General features: G+C 39.3%; 1 long non-coding RNA gene across 2 annotated transcripts in view; it reads left to right on the top strand.

Annotated features, from left to right (window-relative positions):
- Nucleotides 1–13,258: 13,258 nt before the first annotated feature.
- Nucleotides 13,259–26,919, top strand: part of LOC137446648 (uncharacterized) — a 57,555-nt gene continuing 43,894 nt past the window's right edge. For both annotated transcript variants that reach the window (XR_010988688.1, XR_010988689.1), the window contains exon 1: nucleotides 13,259–13,383. This is a non-coding gene — a long non-coding RNA (uncharacterized lncRNA). The remainder of the gene's footprint in view (nucleotides 13,384–26,919) is intronic.

Below are 26,919 nucleotides of genomic sequence, written 5' to 3'. Positions count from 1 at the left end.
TCCTTACAGATCATTCAGATATTCAAATTACCAAGCTTTTAGTGCCAGAAATTCAATTAAAGGAGTAAAAACTCTTATGTTGTAATAAACTTTAGTATTTGAAATAGCTTAATAAAATGAACTCCATCTCAGAAGTGTTTCTTTGCACTTTTATGGGTAACTTTTAATTATTTCACTCTGAATTAGCAGAACTTGTTAAGAGTGTCTAATTGTTATTTACCACAGAGTGAGGTATCAGGGGCTCTGGGCACTCTCTGTCTGTGCAAGCACATTCAGCTTGGTATTATAGACCTTGGATGAACTGAAGATGCTTTACAACTATTAGTCCCTTACAGATGGTTGAATGCAGAAGGGAATGCTTTGCTGTTCTGAACAGCAGATTTTTACTTAGCCAATGGAATTGCAAAATCACAACAGCAGATAAAAAAAAAACCCCAACAGCCCTACTGCACCTGCCTTACAAAAGCTGTTCTCCTCAGGCAGTGAGAGCAAAAGAGAAACGTGGCATACACGGTCACTTCATCTCTAGCAGAGCTTTAGTTTTCCTCTCTGCAAATGGAAACATCATGAATGTTATGTAAACCAATTACTTTAAATGACTACATGGAAAACATGAGTTGTTTGAGGAGGTTTTTTAGTAGCAGATACAAATCCAGTGTTTAGAGCCCTGGTGTCATTCCTTTTTCTGTCCTTAATAAGTAAGGAGTGGGCTGTAGGGTAGTGGTATGAAACGTGGACCCCCTGTGAAGTACTGCTGTGATATATCCAAGTCTTCAACCAACTGTTCAAACCCTGCCCACAGAACTCAGATTGCTCAGAGCCTTGTCCATACAGGTCCTCCAAATCTCCCAGGATCTCATCCAACTGGCCTGAGATCAATGGCACTACTACAGCTCTGCTTCTTAGACTCCATAGCTGTCTTTTTCTTTTATTAAGTTTTGTCTTTGTGCAGTAGGAGAACTCACAGCAGTTCTACAAACAGTCACATGAAAAGTGACAGCTAAAGCCTGGGGTTATTGCAGCAGGATGAGATGGGCAACAAGGGTGGCTTGTATAAATGCCAGAGTCAAGACTGAGAAGCTGCCTCTGGTGTGAAGGCTGTCTGCAGAGATCAGCATGTGGCAGGACAGAGATACCTTCACATTCCTCATGCATGAGCTCACCACCTTCTCTGTCTGTGGTGTGCCAGTTTCTCCATGAGCATGGAGCTCATTTACCTTGACACAATTGCCTCAATACTCTAGTGTCCTAGTCAGAAATGCAAGAGACTTTAATCTGCTGAAACATATTTGCACAAATATCTGTGTACATACGTATCACTGCTTCCCTCTCTTCACAGCCGTCCTCTGCTATTGAGGTACAACAGCATGCGGAGTAGATTTGGATTGCACAGGTCATTTCTGCCTGTTTCTCTCAACAGATTCTGTCCACTCCACAGTTCCCAAATTATCATTTCTGAATTTGTGATTTTTAAATTGATGCTGGAAGTACACAGAGACATTTTAAAATAGACCAGCTTCAAAGTATTCATTTTGTGAAAGAAAATACAGCAATCTAAATAACACTTTTCTGTATTTTGAGTAGAAAAGATGAGCATCTCTGATATTACTGGGGGGGTTGGCTTGGTTTTTTTTTTTTACATCAGAGTTTGGGTTTGGGTTTGTTTGGGGTTTTTTCCAGACTCTTAGTGTGGTTGGCCATGTGTCCATATTACTTCCACTGGCCAATCATACTTGACACCTTCACAAGGGACAAAAATAATTTGGATCCATTTATCTCAAATGTCTGCTTGCACTGCTCCCTGCAGCTTGAAATTTTTAATGTTGTGGTCCTCAAAGACCCCAGGGACAACCCTGGGTCATTCATTGAAGACAAGCAATAACCTCTTATCAGATTTCTTATTGCAAACCCATATGGAGTTCAGCAGAATATTATGCTTCAGAGGACAGCATATCATGTTCCAGTAGTGATGGGAGAGATTCAAGTAAGCAGGCAATGAAGCTATCAAAATAGCAATCCTTATCTGTCTCCAAGCCAGTTTAGGAAAGATTGACTAAAACTGAGTTTACTCTAAATGCAGATGCAGGGAGTCCATAGTAATCTGTCCATGCAAGTGACAATAAAATATGAACAAGATTATAGGTGGGAGCTAATCCACATGGGCTACATCTGCAGAGGAATATGTGGTGAGGGGTCTACAAGCTCATGGATGCTTCACACTATCTGAATAGACCATTTATGTGGCAATCTGAAAAGAATTTAGGAGTATAGGAAGCCTCTGTGTCCCTTTATCAGTTTTGTGCCTCAGACTTTGTGCTAATGTCAACAAGTAAATCCCCTGCAATTAACAGGCCTTTCTACATTAGCAAAGCTCCTAAGGTTCTGCTCTCTCCATTTGTCTTTAAGCATTTTATTAGAAATTTGACACCAGTGTTGTTCTAATTAAAGTCCATTTCCTAGCATGAAGTACTTCTGTATACAGCACCACGAATTTATTCTTTTGAGACTGCCTCCAATTTCATGCTTGCTTAAAGCAAGTGTTAAAAAATACTGTTCTTGTAATTGAGAGAATGATCACGGGCATGGTGATTAGGCTGCATTTCTGGAGCTTGTTGATTCCTCCTCAGATTTGGTAATTTGCAGGGGTCATCATTCAGACACCGGTGCTGTGTGTCCAAATGCGTTTCTGAGCTTGCATGGAGAAGGTATGGTCACATCCAGTGGACAGACACTGAAACCAGCTGCTGATGTTAAAAATGAGAATTTGCCATGAAATGAAACAAGAAAGCAGCTTGTATTTCTTGCATAGCAACAGGGGGGGAAAAAAGAAGAAGAAAAAAAAGTGGGGGGGGGGGGGGAAGAAAAGAAAAGATGTTTTATTTAAATGAATTTGTCATTGTTCTCAGGCAGGAACAATGGAATGATTTGAGTGAAGGAAAAATGAACATTTTGCTTTGAAAAATGTCATGGGGGCTAAAGGAAACATTCTTTTTTTTTTAATATTCAAACTTTCTGTAACCTGAACTACATTAGAAAAGAATGAAAGGCATTAGTGACTGAATTTGTAATTAAAACAATTTAGGAGCCGACTTTCTGTTCATCAAGCTTTATTAGAATAAAATCTTTATTAGAATAAACCAAACCAGGTTGGAAGAGACCTTCAAGATCATCGTGTCCAACCCATCAACCAATCCAACCCACCCAAACAGCTAACCCATGGCACCAAGCACCCCATCAAGTCTCCTCCTGAACACCTCCAATGATGGCGACTCCACCACCTCCCTGGGCAGCCCATTCCAATGGGCAATCACTCTTTCTGTACAGAACTTCTTCCTAACATCCAACCTGAACCTCCCCTGGCGCAGCCTGAGACTGTGTCCTCTTGTTCTGGTACTGGCTGCCTGGGAGAAGAGACCATCATCCACCTGTCTACAACCTCCCTCATAATAATAAGCTCTCAGATGTAAACTTTTTATGAGAAAAGTGTTGGCTGTATGTTTCAGTGAATTTGAAGATAGGTGCTGTGTGAGGAAAGACTTCTTCTGAGCTTGTTACATATAAATAATTTAAGCTAGCAAAGAAAGAAAAGTACATCCTTTAAAGACCATATAAGTAGCAGCACCAGCCCTTGGGATAGTTCATGGTCCCTAATCCAGAAGTCAAGACATTCAGAAAACAAATTTAAAGAGATTGTAATAGAAGTTGATACCTTTTAATAAATTAGGGTATAATTACCTCCAAGCTCCTCTATAATTAGGCTGCTGTGTGCATTTTGAGGCAAGATGTCTCACAACAAACAGGCTCAATAGTGCACGAGACACTTTCACCTGCTCCACTGAGCACTAAATAGATGCCCGTCTGCAAAACATCTCTGTGGTATAATTCCTCAAATCGTTTGGAGCTCAAACATCATTTCACTTTTGGGTAGCACCTTCAACACGATTAATGCCTGAGACACTAACAAAATCCTTTTGTCCATTGAGTCCAGGAGTTTGCACTGGTCCCTCTGGTTTGCTGTGAGAGGCTCACATCTCTGTAACTTACAATATATGATTTGAAAAGAAAATTGCTGAAATTTTCTGTAGAAACATCTTGAGCAGGTACAAATTGCTGCCTTATTTCTTGTTGAGCATTTGTTCTCTACTCACATCCATTTTCTTCCTGTGTAGCTGAGCTTCTGCAAATACATTTTCTTTCAGGTTAGTTATTATTACTTAGCACATTGATTTTTTTGAAGACAAATGCTGGCTTCAGTACACAGATTTCTGTACTTGGTGCTTTCTGCAACATCATCTGTAGCACTGAATGACAAATGACATTTCATTATAACAGTGTTCTATTTTACCACATTTGTTTGTCCAAGGGAGTTGAAATATTAGGTAACTGAAATGCTTCTAAGCGTGGAGAGCCTCAAAATATGTCTGTCATATACTCTACCTCCATGATGGTAATGATGTATTATCCCTCAGAAAAATCAAATGGTCCATATGATTTTTTACTTCTTTTTCTCCAGACCTTTAAGGCAAAGGGTAACATTGATTCTGTGGGATTCAACATGAGCTTTGGTATTGCCTAAAATGACTCTGGGATTTTGAGTCAAAGGAAGAAAAGCGGAGTGGGTAGGTGGGATGGAAGGTAGTAGGATGCAGAGACTTAACTGTAAGAGCTTTCTATGATCTGGACCCATCTGCCCTCTGCAGAATAGCAGATTGTGTGGGGCAATACAACTACCTGAAGGGAGGTTGCAGACAGGCGGATGATGGTCTCTTCTCCCAGGCACCCAGTACCAGAACAAGAGGACACAGCCTCAGGCTGCACCAGGGGAGGTTCAGGTTGGATGTTAGGAAGAAGTTCTATACAGAAAGAGTGATTGCCCATTGGAATGGGCTGCCCAAGGAGGTGGTGGGGTCGCCATCATTGGAGGTGTTCAGGAGGAGGCTTGATGGGGTGCTTGGTACCATGGGTTAGCTGTTTGGGTGGGTTGGATTGGTTGATGGGTTGGACGTGATGATCTTGAAGGTCTCTTCCAACCTGGTTTGGTTTATTCTAAATAAAGGTTTATTCTAAATATAATCTACATTGCCTAGTATTGTACTGGTTGATTAAATATTTGATGTTCTAGAGAGATAAACCAAGTTCCCTCTTTCTCTCTTTCTTTTCCTAGGGAGCGAGTGAACTGCTGAGCTTGTTGGTTGGTCCATTGTAGCACCTCGGAGGTGGAGACCTATTTGTAATGCAGCAGTGGAAACCATCACCCTTCTCATTTTGGTAATAATTAAATTCCCTTTTCTTTTTTTCTCTTAAAATCTACATTAATTTGGTCAGCTTTAATCCTAAAAAAATTATTTCCCTCAGAAACGTGAACTCGTGGAATTAATAGTTTAAAACTCTCCACATTCTTTTGTAGGAGGAGAGAGTTTGTTTTCCCACAAAGTTTAAGTGTTTTTGGTCAAAGTCTTGGATGATGTCGTAGGAAGCCAAAGAACAATTTTTTACATGGGTGGAATAACAGTTTCTTGCTGTAACTGTTGTCTGTGCTTTATACCTTGCAAAGGGCCAGTGATAAGCCTGGAAATATTCTCTTAGCAGACATTTCTGGTTATCTTCCTTGTCAATCAGGAAGCTTTAACATGCTCAGAATTCACCCTTACACAACTTACTTCATTTTAAATGGTTATCTGAGTGCAGCAAATATGAGGCTGTCCATACACCTGGCCTAGACTCTTTTAATTTAGAGGGTTATTTCTCATTATAATGACTAAGGAGGCACTCACACAAAGCAGAAAGCTCCATATTCTTATCTGCATGTTAATTTCTAGACTGCACTTCTCACATTGATTTCTTACTTGTGTTGAAAAATAATATTGGATGAATGAGATTAAGGACTGTTGGGGAACTGGTTCTGTTTTGATGGAGGATTCTAATTTTTTTTTGGCAGAGGTTATTTTTTTTTTTCCATTTCTAACACAGATATCAAAGAAAGTTCTCACTGGCCTTGGTTGATTTGAACTTTTGAGCTTTAGTCTATGTGATCTTAGTCTGAATATGATTTGTAGATATCGCTGCAAAAGTCTAGGTAAAACTGCAATGAATACCTGTAACTGCCCAGTGCACATAGTATGTTAAAAAGTTGAGATCTGTTATGTTATCAGGCACCAAAACAATAGCAGCTTTCCTCCAAAACACATATTGCTGCCAAAAATGCACAAGTGAGTAGATTTTGCTTGGCTGAGAAGAGAGTAACAGACTGTTCCAATGTACTGGGTAGCATCAAAACTAGCTTTCTAGTATGTAGTCATAACATTATGCTCTTTACTCCATAAGTCAAGGAATTCTAGTAAACTTCAGCTGTTACAAGAGCAAAAAGTAAACACAGGCACAAAACCCCCCCAAGGTACCCCAGATTTCCATTCTAAAGACTCACAGAGCAAGAAGGTCAGATGAGAGAGAAGATTTTCTATAGGCATTTGGAATGAAAACCATTCTCTAGCAGTAACCTTTCCACTGAAGGTTCTTGAAGTTTCCCCATTTCAGGATAAAAAACTCTTGCATGGTGTTGGCCAGTTCTCTTCCAGTGTATGAAAGCTTTCCCAAGGGATAAAAAGTCTCTCACCAAGATATGGCCAAGTGGCTGTCAGGCCCAGAGTAAGAGAGGTATAGTAGGTAGTGTGTGGCTCTTTGATGGGAAAGGATAGGAACTGACTATGTGGAACCCCATCTCAGGGATGGTATCTCAAACATCAGAGAGCTCATATCTCTAAATGTGTAGTAGATAACATAAAATACTTGAGTTCTAGGCCCAGGCAGTCATTTAGCTGGAAGATTTCCATTAAAATTTACACTGAAAGCAACATTCTAACTTATTTTTTCAAATTGTTTATCTCACAATATACTGAAAAACAAACAAACAAACAAAAAACCCAAGAGTTTTTGACAGTAAAATTTTCTACTGAGATGATATCCATGTTGTGCTCTAATCCAGATTTAATTCACTTTAAAATAGATTTAGGCTGTCATTTAGCCACATTATTTAAAAAAACAAACCAGAACAACCAGTGTGCATAAGGAATATCCTCATACTGATAAGAAAAGTCACACACATATCTATTAAAAGATAAGACTGACAGTTTTTAAAGTACTGTTTAGAAATAACATGCAGTTAAAAGTGCATATCTTAATATTTTTCCCTTCCTTTTCTCCTCCTGCATAAGTTTAGGTAACAAGGCTGGGGAGAGGTCTTGAGGAGATGTCCATGAGAAGAGGCTGAGTGAGCTGGGGTTCTTTAGCCTGGAGGAGGCTCAGGGAAGACCTTACTGCTCTCTACAATCACCTGAAGGGAGGTTGTAGACAGGTGGAGGTTGGTCTCTTCTCCCAGGCAACCAGCACCAGAACAAGAGGACAAAGTCTCAAGCTACACCAGGGGAAGTTTAGGCTTGAGGTGAGGAGAAAGTTCTTCACAGCAAGAGTTGTTGGGCATTGGAATGTGCTGCCCAGGGAGGTGGTGGAGTCACCATCCCTAGAGGTGTTCAGAAAAGGATTGGATATGGCACTTGAAGCCATGGTTTAGTTAGGTAATAGGTTGGACTTAATGATCTCTGAGGTCTTTTCCAACCTTATTGATTCTATGATTCTATAGATGTGGCGGTACTAACAGCACACACACCTGGTAACATCATTGTCTGCCTGCCCAGTCCCTCTTGTGAACATTTTCTACCCATTCCAGCAGCCCTTGCAGCTGGCTGGTGGTAACTACTCACTTCCCTTCACCTACCACAGATAAGGGTATTCAGTTCTTGTTTACATGCGAGCTCTATAGAAGTCACTTCTGCAAATGATTACATTTTGTGTGGTTTTTACTCTGTAGCCCAAATGTATTCACTTTGCTTTCTAGAAGAAAGCAAATTAGAACAAATCAGAAAGAGCATGCTGGCTTTCTGACATATTGAAAATGTTACTGAAAAACCACATTATAAATCTGTTACAGCTCAGAATCAAATTGATCTTTATTAGGACTACTCTAAACTCAAGAGTCAGAGAAAGTAGTCAGTTCTGCTGGAAAGAAAAGATTTATTTTTTGCACAAAAACCCAGACAGCTTTTGTACTCTCTGTCAATAACAATCATAGCAAAAGCAGTGCTGAAACATAATAAATGCAGAGTGTTGCTGCACTAAGTGGCGGTTGTAACACAAGAAGTTTGATTGTGCATGTATGGTCACACAGCCCCAGAGTTACAGGCACCACCATCTCAGGATTACTGTCATCAGGCATGCAAATTTATAATCAGAACTGAAGAAGTAATGGGGGGGAAAATTTCCTGTATGTGAATTGATCATTTGTCATCGCATCAAGTCCTCTTTTCATGAATATCAAACAGTTTGAGCTGGTATCAATACCTCAGCAAGCAAATATTGAAGCCAAATACTCTCTTGGTGCATAGCTCAAGAGAACAGTTTGGAATTTATGTTGTCCTGTCTTACACAGGTTCTTCACTAAGGCAACAGAAAACCAATGGTGTGCTTATCATAACTGATGTAGTGTATCAGTATGCTCCACAGTGCAAATCCTCACTCTTCTCTCCTTCCATGGTCTTCAGACAGAGGATTATTCAAAACTAACTTGAAGTATGCATCTCAGAACGGCATGATCCGCTCTAGCAGCTGGGTAAGTTCCTAATTGTGAATTATCAGTTCATTCTGTGCTACTACTACCATCCAGATATTATTGCCCTATTCCTCTTCTGCTTCAAAGTTTTGTAAGGACAAAGTCAATGCCTGCATATCTGTATGCTGTGACTACAGTGTGAGTTGCTCTGACTTCATGCCTTCAGTTTAATTTCTCCCCTCATGAGTTTGTAACTTCATGCTCAGATCCTCACCCTCAGACTCCTCTTTCCACACGTCAGCACTATGGCAGGATAAAGGCCAAGGATATTATTCCATTTCTTGTTTTTCTTGTTTAATTTTATGACACTAAACAGGGAAGCCCTGACTGCACAGAGGCATCTCTATCTTGTTATATGACTACCTGGAAAAAATATCCTCTGTGTCAAAAAAATTGTGCTGTAAGGTAAGACAGTAAATGAAGCAAAAGGAAATACTAGCACAGCAGCATGGCCAAGGTCAAGAATGTTTATGTAGACCTCACTGTTTCTCTTTTTGAGTCTTATCTAAGGCAATTACTATGTAAAACCCAGAATATTGTGTACTGCACATTACAGTTGCTATATTACAATTACTCTGAAAACAGAGGATGTTTCCACCCACACAGTAATGAAACATTCTTTCAGAGAGACTAATGAGATTTTGTATGAACCATCTGCTGCTTGCCTTCCATTAGATCAAACACCTTTGCAAATGGGGAAATCCCTTTTAGTAAAAGTAAAATAGAATTAAAATAACAATGATCATCTGTGAACTAGAAGCCAAAACCTACTGTGTTGGAAAAGCCCAATGTCACTCCCCTGTTATACTAAACAAAGACTTCAAGGTCAAAGGAAGCTGTCTATAATAAAACAGGGACTTAATACAAGGTTGATTTCCATTGTTTAAAGGTATGGGATGTGTTTTACCCTCGTTTTTGGAGGTTGCTGAAGGTTTGTACAGGATTTTCCAAAAGCTCACTGAAACTAATTGTGAATCATAGTGTTAGACAATATCCACTGCAAACTCAGGAAGAAGATAGCTTGAGTGCTGAGTGAAAGTGTAGTCAAATATTTGCCCCTGTACGACAGACTCAAGCTACTATAGCTTGGGTAGTGCCTGTGGCCAGTGAGGTGCAAAGAAAGGACAGGACCTAGTGTTCTGTGTAGCTCTTGCCTTGAATTTAATTTCTCCACTCATGAGTTTGTAGCTTGATGCTCAGATACTCGTGGATGGATCCCTCAGATTCCTTTTTCCACACATCAATACTACAGCAGGCACTGCTTTGCAGTGGCACTGAATGGGCAATGCCTTTAGCACAAGCTTGGCCCAGGGCTTGAATCCATGTCCCAGGTCTATGACAGGATCTGGTCACCTTATCAGTTCTGCTTCTAACATTAATGTTCATTGAAGTTGATTTCCTACTAAATTCTTCCTCTCTATTTTCTTCTAGAAGGAAGGTAGGAATGTTGTTGCTGAAGTAGCCTGTGAAATTAAATGATATTATGAGATTTAATAGTAGCTAACTGATTCTCACATGGCAAGGGATAGCTGTGAATCCTACTTCAGCAATGTGGTGTGTCTTATAAATATCCAAGCAGCATATTTTCTTTTTATGAAATTCACACGCTTGGGATAGTTCTTATAAACTCTCCTCATAAAATAGTGTTAGGATTGAAATTATGTCTTTGAGCAGCTTTCTGAATAGACCCCTAGTTTGCTCAATTATTGCTGAAATGATTGTGATCTTAGGAACCCTTGTTCTTGTCTGACGTTCTTTCGTTGTGACTAATTATTTTACAGACTATGCTTTAATTGCAGCGTGTAGGAGGTGCTTTCTATAACTGCTAAGTATTAGAAGGAGACATGCTTTGCAGATCATTAAATGTGCTACCAGGAATGAGCATGCTTCTGAGACCAATGACACTTGTGAAAATTAGTCATTGTGTTTGTTGAGAGCAAGAGGCCATCTCCAGGAGATGTCTCCTAATAGTTGCTGGCATGGGAAGTGCTATTAATTATTTAGCATGATATGGAGGACGTAGGTTTTCTTAGGAGAAACTGCTCCATTCTTCTTCTTTTTTCTCTTTTATTTACCTGACTTAATGAATTATTTTTATTTTCAAAACCAAATCCAAACTGACAACTTGCTTGGTGGCCTGCAAGCATTGCTGAAGAGGAGACAAGTTGCAGACATCAAAATATTATGCATATTTCATGGCTCCCTATCAGGACGCAGAGTGATGTGAAATAACTGCTAACAGATATGAGCATCTATGATCTACTTAAACTAAGCCAATATCACTGCATACTTTCAAAGCCAATATCACTGCATACTTTGAAAGCCATCCACTATTGAGAGTACATATAAAACTTAGGTCAGAGGTACTGCTTTGCAATGCTGTTTCTTGCAGGGCTATTATTTGCCTTTGTTTTCGTTGTGTCTGATTTTGGCAATATTCTCCACATGAGTGCCCTAAGCCCCAGGTGACAAGAGCATGTCAGGAGTGATTACAAGTCTAAAAACAGCTAAGTAAAGATTGAAGGAATTGGGACTTTTAGCCTAAAGAGAAGACTGAAGACAGGCCACGGTCGCAACTTTGCCTAGGTAAAAGGTAACCCTAGAGTGAGCTACTTCTTTACATCCAGGGTAGATAGGGCAAGAAATAATGGGATTGTGTTGCAAACCCCAAGATTTTGTTCAGAAATAAGGGAAAGATTTCTAAGAAAAAAAGCCAAGCAATACACTGAATTGGAGGCTGTCTAGTGTAATTTGGACTATCACTTCTCAGAGGTGATTTAGACAAAATGGTTCTTGCCCTGGGGGACGTGGTTCCATCAAGTTCTCTTCTAGATATTTTTTTTCTTTAACTGATATTTTATCAAGGTAATCCACCTGGGAATGAGAAAAAATAAACCAAAACCCAACCCAAACCAAAAAAAACAAACCCAAACCAAACAAACCTAAACCAAAAGTTATTCTCCCAATTAAAGTTTGATCAAAACAGGTCTGATTCTAGTAGAAAGTTTCATTTTTGTCACCTTCTGAGTTTGGTTTATTTTATCTTGAAAAATCCTCACAACCAGCTGAAGACTTACTGCTGAAAAGGGTCCAGACCATTTTTTTTTAGTCATTAGTAAGGGGGGGTTGGGGTTATAGATCATGCAGTAGATTAGCAGTGAAATCCTCCAGGCAAAAATCTGAAAGGTGTGCCTGAGTGTATGATAAAGTAGTTTTGATTTTGTTGGTTTAGGGGATTTTCTCCTTCTGTGAATCTTTGTATCTTTCTTCCCTTCTCCTGGACAACTGTAGTTTTAATTTTGAAGGAGCAAAATAAATATTTTGGGTGTTGTTTTTTTCTTTCTCCCTATTACTGGCCACCACCAAAAAGAGACCGTCACCCCTCAGATATTTACAGACATTATAAGATGCCTTCTCAACCTTCTCTTCTCAAGCCTAAACAGCCCCAGGTCTCTCAGTCTTTCTTCATAGGAGAGATGTTCAAGTCACAGTCATCCTTGTAGCTCTCCACTGGATTCTCTCCAGGAGATCTTTGTGTCTCTTGAATTGTGGAGCGCAAAACTAAACACAGTAGTCCAGGTGTGGTCTCATCAGGGCAGAGCAGAGGGCGAGGAGAACCTTCCTAGACATGCTGGACACACTTTTCTTAATGCACTCCAGGATGTCATTCGCCCTTTTGGCCACAAGGGCACATTACTGTCACATGGATAATTTGCTATCCGCTAGGACCCCAGGGATATTTTCCCCAGCAGCTCCGTGGAGCTGCTTTCCACGAGGACGACCTCTAGTCTGTACTGGTGCCTGGTATTATTGCTCCTCAGATACAGGACTCTGCACTTGTGCTTACTGAACTTCATGAGGTTTGTCTTTCCCCAGCTCTCCAGCCTGTCTAGATCTGTTTGGATGGCAGGATAGCCTTCCAGTGTAGTAGTAGTTCTCCAAAATGTGCTGTCTTAGCTGCAGGTTGGTGTCTAGCCCAGAGCTTGGATGTACACAATTGGAAGGTCCCATATGTTGTCACTGGCTAATGCCTGCTTCAGAAAAATAACAGTATAGATGCATGATGCAGAGCTATAACAAAATAGTAAGGCTTTGTAAGTCTGGTTTTCACTGAAAGACAACCAGTGAAAGTCTGAGCTCAGTGCAATTGCCATAAAGGTGCCCAGTTTGAATGCTTACCCTTTCTTTGACATTTATTATCAGATAAGAGGACCTTGTGTGGTACCATATCAGCACTTCCTTAATAAATCCATGTGTGTATCAGCAAAAGGTGAGTCATAGCATATATACAAACAGCTCTGGAGATAGGGCTTGCCAGGCACTCTGTGGAGCCGTTTGCACGCATTGCCTACTTAGGGAATCCTATCTTGACATACTTTTGGTTATTATTTCGTATCAAAGCATATTATTTGGCAACGTCTACGACTATATTTGGAAAAAGTAAAAGGAGTAGTCTAAATTTCAGCTTAAAGACACTAGGGGAACAGTGGTGGGCCGTGAGGTGCAGTATGTAGGAGGGTTGCTAGATGGCGCTCGAGCATATACAGAAGTGTAACCCACTCAGCGCTGCAGCTGTTGCGCTGGGTGCGAGTCCGTTGGGATGAGGGGAAAACTGAAGAGGTTTTCTTTCTGTCCTGCTTTCTACATCACCTCCAATGGAAAGAACACCTCGGCTTCCTCGGTTTAACAAAGAATATTTTATTCCGATTTGGCCCGAATTAGTAAGCTCGCGTTTTTATGTACTTTTACAGTATTTTCTATTTGCAGCAAGTCTTTCTTTTGATTAAGTGACCATTTACTAAAAGCTGTTTTTTTGAGGACAACTGACTTTATTCAGGGGGGAAAAAATTAAAACATTTAAAAAGGGTAAATGTAAAAAGGGGCCTACTAAAATGCTTTATTTCATCATTTCCTGAAGGATAAACATTGTTGGTTTGTTGTTTGTTTGTTTTCTTCAAAGAATATATTCACTTAGAGATTTCTACTTGCTTAGTTTCTGTAAATGTTTACTTGGCTAGAGGAAGGAGAAATAAAGTGAATAATATCTAAAAATGTGAAGTAAGTAGTGCACCAAAGGTGGAAAGCAATTTTCCAGGTGAAATGAAGAAGAGTAATTCTAGTTGCCATCACTGGAAGTGTTCAGGAAGAGACTTGATAGGGTGCTTGGTTGCATGGTTTAGTTGGTTAGGTGGTGTTGGATGATAGGTTGGACATGATGATCTTGAGGATCTCTTCCAACCTGGTCTATTCTATTCTATTCTATTCTATTCTATTCCATTCCATTCCATTCCATTCTTTTCCTGGGTTCACAGTGCAAATAATGTAACTAAGTGAGCAGACATGATGTTGAATAGATTATAAATCAAAACTCCCTTGGTTTTGGTTTCATCCAGAGAACATTTTCCTTATTTGCACAGGTATAGTACAATTCTCAACACTTTTTCATGCAATTTAAAGTCATCCTATGGTGTCAGCTGAGAGGATTGGGGTTTTTTTTTAAAGAGATCAATGTAAGCTTTAAGTCATATTGGAGATAAAATCTGTTCTCAAAGGAAGACATTAAAAAGTCATACAAAGAATATTAAAAATTAAAAGGTAAAATATATTGCCTTCCCTATGGGAAAAGCTGTAGGGTTGGATAATAAGCAGGAGTACACAACAAATAAGATTACTCTTAGGTGAATAATTGAAGTATTTACATTAAGAATTTGAGAGTTATTCTCAGAGTGATTAGCTATTGTTTGCATAAGATTTAATTTAAAAAATTACTTAAAGAAAGAAAAAGCTGAAATCTAATTTGTTTTGATGCCAATAAACCCTGGTAATGACAGCATTTGTCTGAGTAGTTTGAGGGAATTTAGCATTAATCAGAGTTTTAATCAGGAAAACAACAAGATTGGCTATAATTCTGTGGAGACAAGCTGTAACAAACTTCCTCAGAGGTCAGATGCAATTAGTTTACAGGCAAAAGAGCCTGAAACCACACTGTGATTTAACAAGCCCAAAGTCTGCCCAAGTTTCATTCATAAACCAATCTGATCATATTGCTCCCCTAATCAACATTATTAGACATCATCAATGGTGTTTTCCACTCTTCATTCCTTTCCCAGGCATATAAATAGATGTTTGTTTTCATCATGTCTGAATGTCTCGTGTGCTGATGAAATTATCATTCCTGTCCCACTATCACATGGAAGTCTGTGTCAAAGACGGGACAATTCAAATAAACACAAGACTAAAATTGCTGAAAGAAATGCCTATGATGAATGAACGTTTACTGGTCGAAAGCTTCATTTACTTCTAAAGCTTGGCCTGGTGTTTCCTATCACCATGACATCTGAAAGTAGGAAGAGATAAACTTGATCTGCCCATACTCAGAACTGACCCATCAATGGTTAACGTGGTCCCAAAGTCCGAACAATGTTAACAAGATCACATTGGGTTTTGATAGGAATTAAATTGTGTGTCAGCAACAAGTTTTTGCCTGAAACACACAGAGCAGTTGTGCCCTTTAAAAAATACAGACTTTTACCTCTCATGTTATTAATGGACCCACATTAGGCTTGTCTTCAGCTGTGGTCTTCTTCTGTTTATTGTGACTTGAAACGTCACTGCTCAGAAAAGAGCCACTGAGAATCCAGTAAAGTCAATGACAGATTTTTCTTAGCTCTTTGATCAATGCTTAGGTCAAAAGACTTTAAAGTTAGTATAGATTAATTTAAAATATCTACAACAGAATAATTTTCTACTTGAACTGGTTAAAAATCAATGTTTTATTCTTTGTTCTGTTAATACTACAAATGCATGTTAATTCTATGTTATATATTTGGAAAAACTACAGCATTTTAGCCAGAGCTCTTCAATCCTCCTTATTCCCTAGTTTTGACATGCTTTGTGCCTCTTCATGTGGCTTTCCATCTGAATCACATTGTTAACTCAAGGAGATGGTTTAACCACTCCTGAGACAATCACACCACTCTTGAAAAAGGCTTTGGTAGAAAATATCTCCTCAGTGTGGACTTCTGTCCCACTGACTGTTTATAGATTTTTTTTCTTTTGCAAGGAATTCATATACTTCATATACACTCAACAGAGCAAGGACTTGGTCATGGCTCTCATCTACTGCTGGCAAGTTTACTACTGCTAGACAAAGAACATAGTTCTCATTTAAATACTAAATTTCTATGCCAAACAGAGACTTCAGTGAAAGAAGCCAGAAGCTGTATTCACCTCTTTCCTATTCCATACAAGCAGCAACTAGTTTGTGTATTAGGCTGATTCCTCAAGAGTCTAGGCATGAAGAGAAGTGTGTTCTTGAGAGACACAGCCCAGAAACAGGCAAAGAGATTACACTGAGGTCTATCTAGCCATGTCCACATGACTACTGACTACAGAGCAAATACCCATCATGAGCATAGAGGGACTGCCAGAAGCAGGAGTTGGTGTGCTCCTGCATGGAAAGCCCTCAGCCAGCAGCAGCACAACGGAGCTTTAGCAAGAGCTAGATGTCAGCTTTCATCGTGGACAGATAAATGTGTTCATGAGCACCTTCACAAGCAGGTGCTTTATTAATAATGAGGTGTTAGGCAGAGGTGGCTGTGTGCTTTGGCTCTTTCTGTCAGTGCAGTAGCTAAGTTGGTTTTCTGGGGATCACAGTTTTTAACTGAAGAACTTAAGCTGTGAGTGGTTTGGCATTAACCTCCCAGGTCCACAAATCTACTCAAATGGTAATTCCACAATATGTGGAAAGAACTTGCTTGCTAAAGGTGCTGTAGCTCTGGATGATCAGAATGTTATTTGAGAAAGGTCTCCACTGACCTCACAAAAGGTTAGTGCTTACAGGCTTTCCACTTAGCTAAGAATTTTTCTGTAGCAGCTTTTAAAGGTATGTGTTTATCAGTCACTCTGTAAAAAAACCAGCAAGAATCATTCATTAGGTGCAAATGGGAGCCTTGTGAAAATGCCACACAATGACTCTTGATCTTTACTGGTTCACAAAGGTTTCTGTAAAGCACTTGTAATGAACTTTGCATCTATTTGAAAAGTAAGGTTTCCCATGATAAAAGTTTTTATGAAAGTATCTGCCTTCAGAGTAATGTAACTAGAAAGAAAGGAGAGGAATCCAGTTTTTGGCATCCATATAAGATTTCAGAAGGTCCAGTGACAAAAACAAAAAAAAACAGATTAGCAAGAGTCTAAAATTAAGCAGAAAATCCCAGGTTTTGAAATAAAGCAGCCAAGGAATACCAAACCACATAGACAGAAGTCACTGGGCAGCCAGACCTCTCCTTAGAATCAGTGTGTACATAGCTATAGGCCAGAAGTAAAGCTAGGCTACATATGACCCATATGTTTTTTACAGTGATGATGGACTTCATGGACCATGAGAAACTTGTATTTTGGTTTGGGGGGTATTTGTGTGTACCATTTTCATTACTGATGCTCTGTAGATGTGTAAGTAATAATCAGGAGCTCTAGGACTTTGGCGGCACAAGTTGATACCTGGAGCACACAGGAACACATCTCCCCTGCAGAAAGATCACATGGAATTGAAATCTGCTTATCTCATGCCTGCTCCAACATGTTTATGAGCCCTACACTAAACCTGAAACCTTTAAAAGGACAGGCTTGCTTGATACAGTTTTAGATGCTTTCTGTTGCAGGCAATAAGATGCTTTTAAAATTCAATGAGTTGTCTGCAGAGCACACAACCACTGTACTCAAAGGACTTAATATTAGAGCAGTAAAATGCCTCATTTCAAAGCTAAATCTATCAAGGTCTGCAGAAAGAGTGCTAAAAAATCCTTCACCAGTAGGAAATGTAATCACCTTCCAACGTGTGAGCCACCAGAGCTGCTGAGACAAGGGAATTTCAGACCTTGATTGTGATCTCATTATTAAACAAAACACATTACCTTTTGTATTTGGAAAGCAAGCCCAGTGCCTTGCACTTGGTTGCAAGCTTACCGCTTGCACCCTGTCAGAACAAGAAAAATCAGCACAGGCACCTGAGAGTCAAGCTCTCAGCTGTACCAGAGAAAGCTGTAAAAACTCACAGTTTATTTATATTAAAATATTTTTTGAGTAATGAAATCAACTGGGTAAAATGTGAACCAAGTAAGTGGTGAGCAGAAGGTGAGCAGTTTGCATGTGTTTGAGAGCTGTGAAGGAACTGAAGGAATGCCAGGACTGAATTAATTTCCTTTTCACTACATCCCCTAGCCTAAGAATAGAAAAGAAGAACAAAACACACATATATCTCTTTATAAAGTAGACCTTGGAAAGCAAAACAGTCATTCTGAACAGGAAACACCAAGGTCTGGGAAATACTTAGAGGAACTATTCTGCAGAAGAAGAAAAGCATCCTGCAGATGACCTTATACTTGCTTTTGCAGGCCAGAATGGAGTGTGGGAGGGAGTGGGCAAGTGAGGATTGGAAAGGGGGAGGAATGATTACTTTTTATCTAGGGTTTATTCAGCATAAAGAAAAGATGTTACTTTAGAGACAACCCATGAAAAGTGCTGGCTTTGAAAATTCAGTCACTTGAGAGGCCAAATCTTGGAAGATGCTAAGCCTCTTGCAGCTTCTGTTGGCTGCATGGTAGCTGGCACGGTGCAGCCTTTTTTGCAGCTGCAAAAAAAACAACTTCACAGAATATCACAAGATTGTAAGCAAAACAGGACAAAACTCTTATCAGACACTGCATAGCCCCTCACAACTAGGTATGCCATGTGCTCCCAGCCCATCCTGAACAAATCAAACTCATCAGTTAAGCAGAGAGCTCCTCCAAGACAGGGGTACTTGACTTTGCCTCACAGACATAAAAAGTCAGTTTTTCTCTGTACTCGAGGCTGTGTAAGCGCTGCATTAGGAAGAAAGGAAGCAAACTCTACATCAATCATCTTAGGAACCTCCTGCTATGGAAGGACCTTTTTAAAACACATATGGTTGAATTGAAAAGTTCATAAGTTCATTAAGGAGTTCCAGTGAAATCAGCATGGATATTTGTATAAATGCTTAACATCAGGAGCAAGGGAATAGGTTGCCCCAAAAAATGAGTGGGTGATATTTTTACAGAAAACTTGAGTGGCTTTTTTATCCTTAAGGACCACAAGGTCCTTAATCAGAGACACAGAGGGGTTCAAAGGCATCTTTACAAATACACACACATTTTATGAGTAACTTTTTTGGGGACTGCCTGGATGGATGAGTAATTTAACTATGTCAGCACTGATGGTGTCTACAAGGAGGCAGAAGAGAGAATGTGTCCTCAAAGAGTGTTGGTCACAGTGGCAGTCCAGGTGGCACTCTACGTGCCAGGTTAGGGCATTTCTGCCCATGTGTGATTTCCACATTCAACTGACACCAGTAAATCAGTTTCCAGTTCATATCTAGAGGGTTCTGTTGCTAACTCTTTGAGTAACTGAATTAAATGTAGAAGAAACCAACTCCTCTATTCATTTGTGCTTCCCTAAACACTACCAAGTTCTGCTATCCACAATGAATAATTGAACAAAAGTTCTGGGCAGCAACATCTGATATTTCAGGCCTGGGTTCTTGCCTTGAATTGGCCCAAAAAGTAATACTGAGAAAACTTTTTCCAGAAAAGCAGGAGTTGAGATGTTGGTGTGAGGGTCCTTCCTTTGAATTTGTGTGCAGTTGTACAAGGGAGAGAGCTGTGTGAGGGAGAAACAATTAATTCCTTGTTCAAGGTACCTGAGAACCAATGCCCAAAATAAAGCCCCAGGGTTTATAGACAGCTTGATGTGCACTGCTCCTGGCTAAAGCAATGATAGTAAGAATTCATGCAAGTTTCTTCTGGCATTTGAAAGAAGTTTAGAATAAAAAGGAAATTGATCTCAAATTCAATAAAAAAATTTCCAAGCCAAAATCTCTCACATAAAACATTTTGAAACAAGGATGCCCTTATCTGTTGCAATTTTGCTTTGCTGGAAGTAATCCTTCCACATCACTGGTGATCATGCAGGTGAAGGACTTAAAACTTTTCTATTAAAGACAGGAACACAGCTAATACACAGGATGACCTCTTCCAGGCCTTTCCTTTTCCAAACCTTTTACTAAAGTTTCTTTTGTAGTGCTTGTCTGACTGGATGATCTCCAGTTTCAGATTTAGCAATAACATCTCATGAATCAAACAGATTTCCTCTAAAATAACCTAGTCAGCTCTAAAAGCCACGGAATGTCTCTAACCTTACCACTGTGCATTATTGTTTGTAAGGAATGTAGCTATTCTTCAGCATATTTTAACTACGCTTTTCAATGTGTCATTATTTTAGTCTGAACTATGTGAAATCGATGGCAGCGCTGGAAACAATTCTCATTGATTTGAAGGCAGTATGTACTGCCTGATCATTCAAATGTGAGCAACAGCTAAACAGGGTGCCTACAAAATGAAATAGGGAATAAAAAAAACATGGGGTTTATTCCTGACTAAGATCATGGTTTGAATTATTATAGTTATAGAAGTCTTTTCTAATAGGGACTTTCTGGTTAGAATATGATCGCCATGTATTAGATTTACTTAAAAGGGAAAAAAGGATAGGATTTTTAATGCAGTGTTGCCATGTCATACATCAGTATGTTGCAAACTACATTGTCAGGAAAGATTTCCTTGCCCTCCATGTCTTGCTTTACTGACTTCTACTTTGCTCTAGCAATGCCTTAAGGCAAATTTCATTTTATGTTGTTGGGTTTTTTTCCCTTTGCAACTCCTTTATAAACAGATAAAGAAATGTATTTACATTCTGAACTCTTTGACAACAAGTTTTGTAACAAAACCAAGTTTGATGGCAAGCCCCCATTCAGGAATGCATTTTAAATTAGTTAATCTGTCTTGGTCCCACGTACAGATTAGGGCTTCTGTCACAAATGCATTATTCGTTTCATAAGAGAATTGTAGGCAGCTAACAGAAAAGGATTTGGAGTTCAATTTATCTGGAGTTTAAGTTTTCACTTGATTTAACTTTGGAAGTTAAGGATCCTGGCTGGGTAAGTCATTGAAATTCTGAGGACTGAGAGGAAAAATCTTTGAGCTCTCTGAAACAGAATCCTCTGTTTTCCCAACCATAGCAGCATGACACCATTAAGCAGTGTCTTTGATCTGCAATAAGCATATCTAATTTTAATTCACTTGATATTACTGCTAGTATCAGCTAAGCCTTTGTGCATCTTCCAGATTGCAGGAATATTATTATATAAGGAATATCTTCATCCCAAGTCTGAACATTTGAATCATGCACTTTTCCTCTTCAGCAAATGTAATATGCTACTAAGCACAGCACGTCAGCTGCTTGGTTAGAGGACTGTCACAAACCAAGAATGAATCTGTCATTTACTTATCTAGTTTAGGAGGTGGGGAAAAGCAGTTTTAAGGACCCTATCTCCTGTGGTAAAAAAGAAATGAAAAATAAATGCATGAAGTAAAATATTGTCTTTTTAACATTTCCTCTGTAGGACATGGCCCAGATTTCATCTTTTCCCCTGAACACTCACGTTTCCTTTACGTATAAATGCTACTGCATGACGCATATTACCTTACCCAACACACCCAGATTATCAGGATGACTTTGTGATAGTCAAGCACCAGTAAGTAGCATGGAAGAAAAGGAGCTGGTAGACATCTCCATACCTTTCTACTATTTTATCACACAGTCTTTACAAAATCCTTCAGATATATGCCACATCTTTCTGTCACAAGACAAACAGAGAACCAGACCCAGTGTGTTGAACATAAAAATACTTTTAAGGAGCAATACTGTCCTGGCTGGATGTGGGGGATCTGCAGTACATGAAGTTTTTCTACTCTCATGGAAGAAGAAATCTTAGATCTTTTCAGTTTCCTGAATATAATTTCTTAAGAAAGATAAAAGAGGTCCTTTCTGTGCAATCATTTTGCAGGTGATTAGTTGGCTAACTGAGCATCAAGCAGCAGCCTCCCATCTCCTGTATTATTCAGATTGGGATAGATCAGAACTGGGAGCTTCATTTAAAACACAGACGGAGCAAGAGATGCTGGCAAGAAGCAATGTCAAAGGACCTGTCTAGTGTGGCTTTAGGCAGGGCTGGAGGCTACACAGAGGCATAGAAAAAGCACTGTTAGCTGACTAATAAGCCATGGGTCTTCAGAAGGACACAGGAGGATGCAAGATTTCGGTACTCTAGAGAGGATGCCTAGTGGTGGTAAATTTTTTTATCATCCATGACATTGAAAAAAAAAAAAGAGTCCCTTTACTAAAGAAAAATTCCAATCTGCCTTCCCTTCTGTCCTTTTTATTATTTTTGTAAGTAGATTATTTTGGTTTTTTTCTTCCATAAATTCTTAATCTGAATCTTAATTCTTCAATAGCTGTTGGGAGCATCAAATGGTGCTGATGCTGCACCCACTTTGCAAACTGCAGCTGCCCCTCTTGGCTGGGACCAAGCCAGCCACTGCTGCCATTCTTATATTTCTTTGCAACAGAGCAGGGACTGGCAGCAAACACAGCCCATGGTAAGTGCTTCAAGGAATTCTTTGTATCAGGGATCCCTGTTCTACTCCACATAACCACCTGTTATAACTAAGACAGGTGGGCAGGTATTTTCTAGCTCCATTGAAACAAGCAGAAGAAATGCATGCTTAAACAGAACTTCTCCCCAACAAATAAAATGCCAAAAGTAAGAAGAGAAATTAAGGATGTAAGGAGACATAGGTAAACAGAAGATACACACATTTGCCTTCACTGCTCTTATGAAGAATAATTAAATCAGAAAATCTGCAGCATTTTGAACTGAAGAAGATGAGGTGAATCCCAAACTGATGTTATCAGTGAGAAAAAGACCAATTTACCTGTAAAAATAGGAGACCTCTGTCATTTTTGCTAGAAAAGAGCCACAGTATGTGCTATGCTAACAAGTCTTCTACTGCATGTAAGATACCTAAGTTTGTTTGAATTTGGTAGGGTAGCTGCCAGTTTTCCCCAGCTTAGAGCCCACAGATTACCTGGATCTCCAGGAAGGACATCAGTTGATGCCACCTTCAGTGTGTGGTGTGGATATAAGACTACATGGAGAAAAGACTGAGGGCACAGAGCTTTATTACTTTCAATCATGTCACTGGTATTACTCTGTTATGTTTTCTGATCTCTGAGTGACATCCAGCAGTTTGGACAAGATTTACTCCTTCTGAGTAATGCTGAAATTGTTTCTCTGGTGCTATTGTGTATTTGCACTGATGCCAGTGGCTGAAAATCAAGCTCTAGGCCTTGAGCATGTGTTTACTTTCATGTCTCAGTAATACCTGGTAGTCTTCTGGAATAGCTGCAGGTTGTAGGAACACTGCACACTTTCTGTTCTTCTGAATGTGCAATCCATTAACAACATTGTCAAGACACAATCACAGCCTGGCAGCTGTGAAAGGGCTGAGAAATGATAGCCAGAATCATATCCTTTATATTTACACTTGTGAAGCCTAGTGCAGAAAAGAAACCTGAGTTTGTAAGATTAATGAAGTTTCCAAGTTCCCACGAGTTCCACAGGCAGGATGAATCTTGCTATGGAATCACAATAAAGTTTTAATTGACTAAAGTCACTGATACATTTTATTGAAAATGCCAATAACTTTGAACAAAGCACTATGTGGAGCAGGCTGAGGAGGAAGCTAAGCCTTTGCCTCCTATTCATTATTTACCTTTTTTATTATTTCTAAACTAAATACAGTGCCATAATAGATCTTGGTGATCATTGTGCCTTCCATATTCTGTTTACACTCAATATTTAAAAAAGAAAAAGAAATCAATGTAAAAGTTATGCAAATACAGTGCACTGGGAAAAAAAAAAATCAAAACACCAACCCCTTTGTGAAGGAATTATGTTCTTCCTGCAGAAGAGGTGACTTTGCATTCTAGGAATAGGAGTCTTTGAGTAAGCCACTTAAAGGACTTTGATGGAGTTATGATTTTTAATGTATTAGTAGGACAAAGTAATATTATTTTATCCCAGGTAAGGTTGCATCAAAATTAGCAAGATTTCAACTTTTACTTTCCTCCATTTTAGTGGCAGGAAAAGAAGTCTTGTTTATAGAGTTACCATAATACGAAGTGTTTAGGAGAAGACTTGAAGGGGTGGTTGGTTGCATGGTTTAGTTGATTAGGTGGTGTTCGATGATGGGTTGGACACAATGATATTGAAGGTCTCTTCCAATATGGTCTGGTCTATTCTATTCCATTCTATTCCATTCTACTCTACTCTACTCCTATTCTATTCTATTCTATTCTATTCTATTCTATTCTATTCTATTCTATTCTATTCTATTCTATTCTATTCTATTCTATTCTATTCTATTCTATTCTATCCCATCCCATCCCATCCCATCCCATCCCATCCCATCCCATCCCATCCCATCCCATCCCATCCCATCCCATATTGGCAACTCCTTGCTTATATTGTCAGCTCCTACCTGATCAGTTTTCATAATGCACTTCACTTCTTGGGAGGATTTAAACTGATCCACTTTGGAACATACTTAGTAACTCTGTTTTCTTGCAGAAGATATTTGTTATTACATCATTATCTGCAATAGCATTTCAAATTGTGTAATGTGAGGATTCTGCTTACAGCCACAAGGATTCTGCTTACAACATTCTAGCAGTTTTATGGGAGATCATCTTTGAAAGTGTATTTAAGTGTTCTAGCAAATTTTCACTTACCATAGCTGACTGAGAAAAATAACCGCACCATTACTGATATTTACTTGAGAATTCATATGCCACATTAAATGTCACCTCTTGAGTTCCAAATTGTAGGTCATACTGCTTATCATATTATCATCACAATTATTTTTTTACCTAGCATTGGAAAATGTCTTACTTTAACCTCAGTTTAAAACCAGCTCTGCCTGTATTTCATTTCCTTTAAATAATCAAAATCCATTACTTTCAGCATGCCATTAATTAAAAAAATAGCACATGCAAACCCATCAGATTTCTTTGTACAGGCAAAACTCTGATGATAAAAACAGCTAAGGAAAACTACAGAAAGGATAGGATAGGATAGGATAGGATAGGATAGGATAGGATAGGATAGGATAGGATAGGATAGGATAGGATAGGATAGGATAGGATAGGATAGGATAGACCAGTCCAGACCAGGTTGGAAAAGACCCTTGAGATCATCTAGTCCAACCTATCTACAACTACCTGAAGGGGGGTTGTAGACAGGCAGAGGTTGGTCTCTTCTCCCAGGCAGCCAGCACCACAACAAGAGGACACAGTCTCAGGCTGCACCAGGGGAGGTTCAGGCTGGAGGTCAGGAGGAAGTTTTACACAGAGAGAGTGATTGCCCATTGGAATGGGCTGCCTGGGGAGGTGGTGGAGTCGCCGTCACTGGAGGTGTTCAGGAGGAGACTTGACAGGGTGCTTGGTTGCATGGGTTAGTTGATTAGGTGGTGTTGGATGATAGGTTGGACGTGATGATCTTGAAGGTCTCTTCCAACCTGGTCTGGTCTATTCTATTCTATTCTATTCTATTCTATTCTATTCTATTCTATTCTATTCTATTCTATTCTATTCTAATCATCCAACACTATCTAGTCAACTAAACCATGGCACCAAGCTCCTCATCCAGTCTCTTCCTAAATACCTCCAGTGATGGTGACTCCACCACCTCCCTGGGCAGCCCATTCCAATGGCCAATCACTCTTTCTATAAAGAACTTCTTCCTAACATCCAGCCTAAGTGCCCAACAGAGTACTTTAAAACAGGTTGCCGTTAATTTTAGGTCTTAATAATGAAATAAGCATCATTCAAGTTAGTCTCTGCAATATATGAGAGCATGCTTCTGTTAAAATACCCTGTGAAAAGCTTGTTTGCAATTAAGTGCATGGATGGTGCTCCTAGAATACCAGCCTTTTTCAAAGGGAATATATCCAAGGCATAGACATGTTTTCCTATGGCTGTGAATGTAACTGAGGTATTCAGCATTATCTATCCTGCACACTGAAAAATATAGAGCCAGACCCTTTGAGTACTATAAGGAAGGACTAAAACTGTATTTCAAAGACTCACACATATTTTAAGGTTTTGCCTTTTGACCTTTTAGAATTCATTAAGGTTTCATTGTATTGCTGAAGACAGAGCACTTACTAAAGCTAAAAGGAAGGAGTCATAATCACATGACTTCAGGAAAGGTTGGGTTTCAGAAATACATCAAATCTCTTTTCTTCACAATTGAACTGGACTGATGGCAATACCATCAGGACAGCAGGCAATATAAATAGAGATATAAATACAGTGAAAGACGTGACTTCCTTTTTAGGGCTTTTTGATTTTAAAGCCTCAATATATTAAATAAGAGAGCTACTAACCCCAGGTGGATCTTCATGCCCTGCCATGAGTACATTTGTTTTCACTGGGCTTTCAGTATCATTCAGTATTCCTAAGGTTGGAAGGGACCTCAAAGATCATCAAGTCCAACCTGTCACCACAGACCTCATAACTAGAGTAGGGAGGACACTACTTTACTTCAGTTATATCTTAAGAATGTAAGGTTACACAATACCAGCACAATAATACAATTTTAATTAGATTGTTAGCAGTTTGGCTGCAATTTTTTGTTTGTTTCTCCTTCCAATAAGGCCTGAGACAAAGCAACTAATCAATCAAAACCAAAATGAAAAAAACCCCACAGATGAACAAAGCCAGCTGTCTTCAATTTGCCCATTGCAGTGTGAAATTGAACAAATTCAGCTTTTTGAGGGGGAGCTGTGTTCTGTGGAAAAAAACATTGTATTAACATATTAAGTACTTGGGAGTCACACAGAGAAGAGTCTGTATTTTTCTCCTGTGGTATCAAAGGAGTCCATCGTGTTTACAAACACCAGTCATGCACAGCCACTTCCTGTGACTGAAGAACTGATGAAAACACTTGATGGCATTTAAGGTCCAGGGCATTATTTTCTTTAAAGTGCACCATGAAGGTATTCACTTTCTTTTATGGTTTGTCACCTACTGGCTTTTAAAAGGGCATGGGTTGTTGTTCCTTTAATGTAGCTCCCACGTTGTATAAGGCTTTTGCCTCTGGAAATTTACCTGCTTTCTGATGGCTGATTTTTGTCTCACATCTATAGGAATCAATTAACCCTCACAGGTTTTACATTAGTGTTTGTAGGGTGGATGAGAAGGAGCAGTCAAGTGAATAGTTTTTACATCCCTTGTGTGCCACTTGTCTTCTAATCTAGTCCAGACAAATGAACTGTAATCAT

This window comes from Melanerpes formicivorus, unplaced genomic scaffold, assembly GCF_026170545.1.
Source record: "Melanerpes formicivorus ecotype bairdi unplaced genomic scaffold, bMelFor1.0.p_v2 SCAF_18, whole genome shotgun sequence".
NCBI classification, from domain to species: Eukaryota; Metazoa; Chordata; class Aves; order Piciformes; family Picidae; genus Melanerpes; species Melanerpes formicivorus.
The sequence above is the reverse complement of the archived record's forward strand: the minus strand, read 5'-3'. Positions and strand labels throughout refer to the sequence as shown.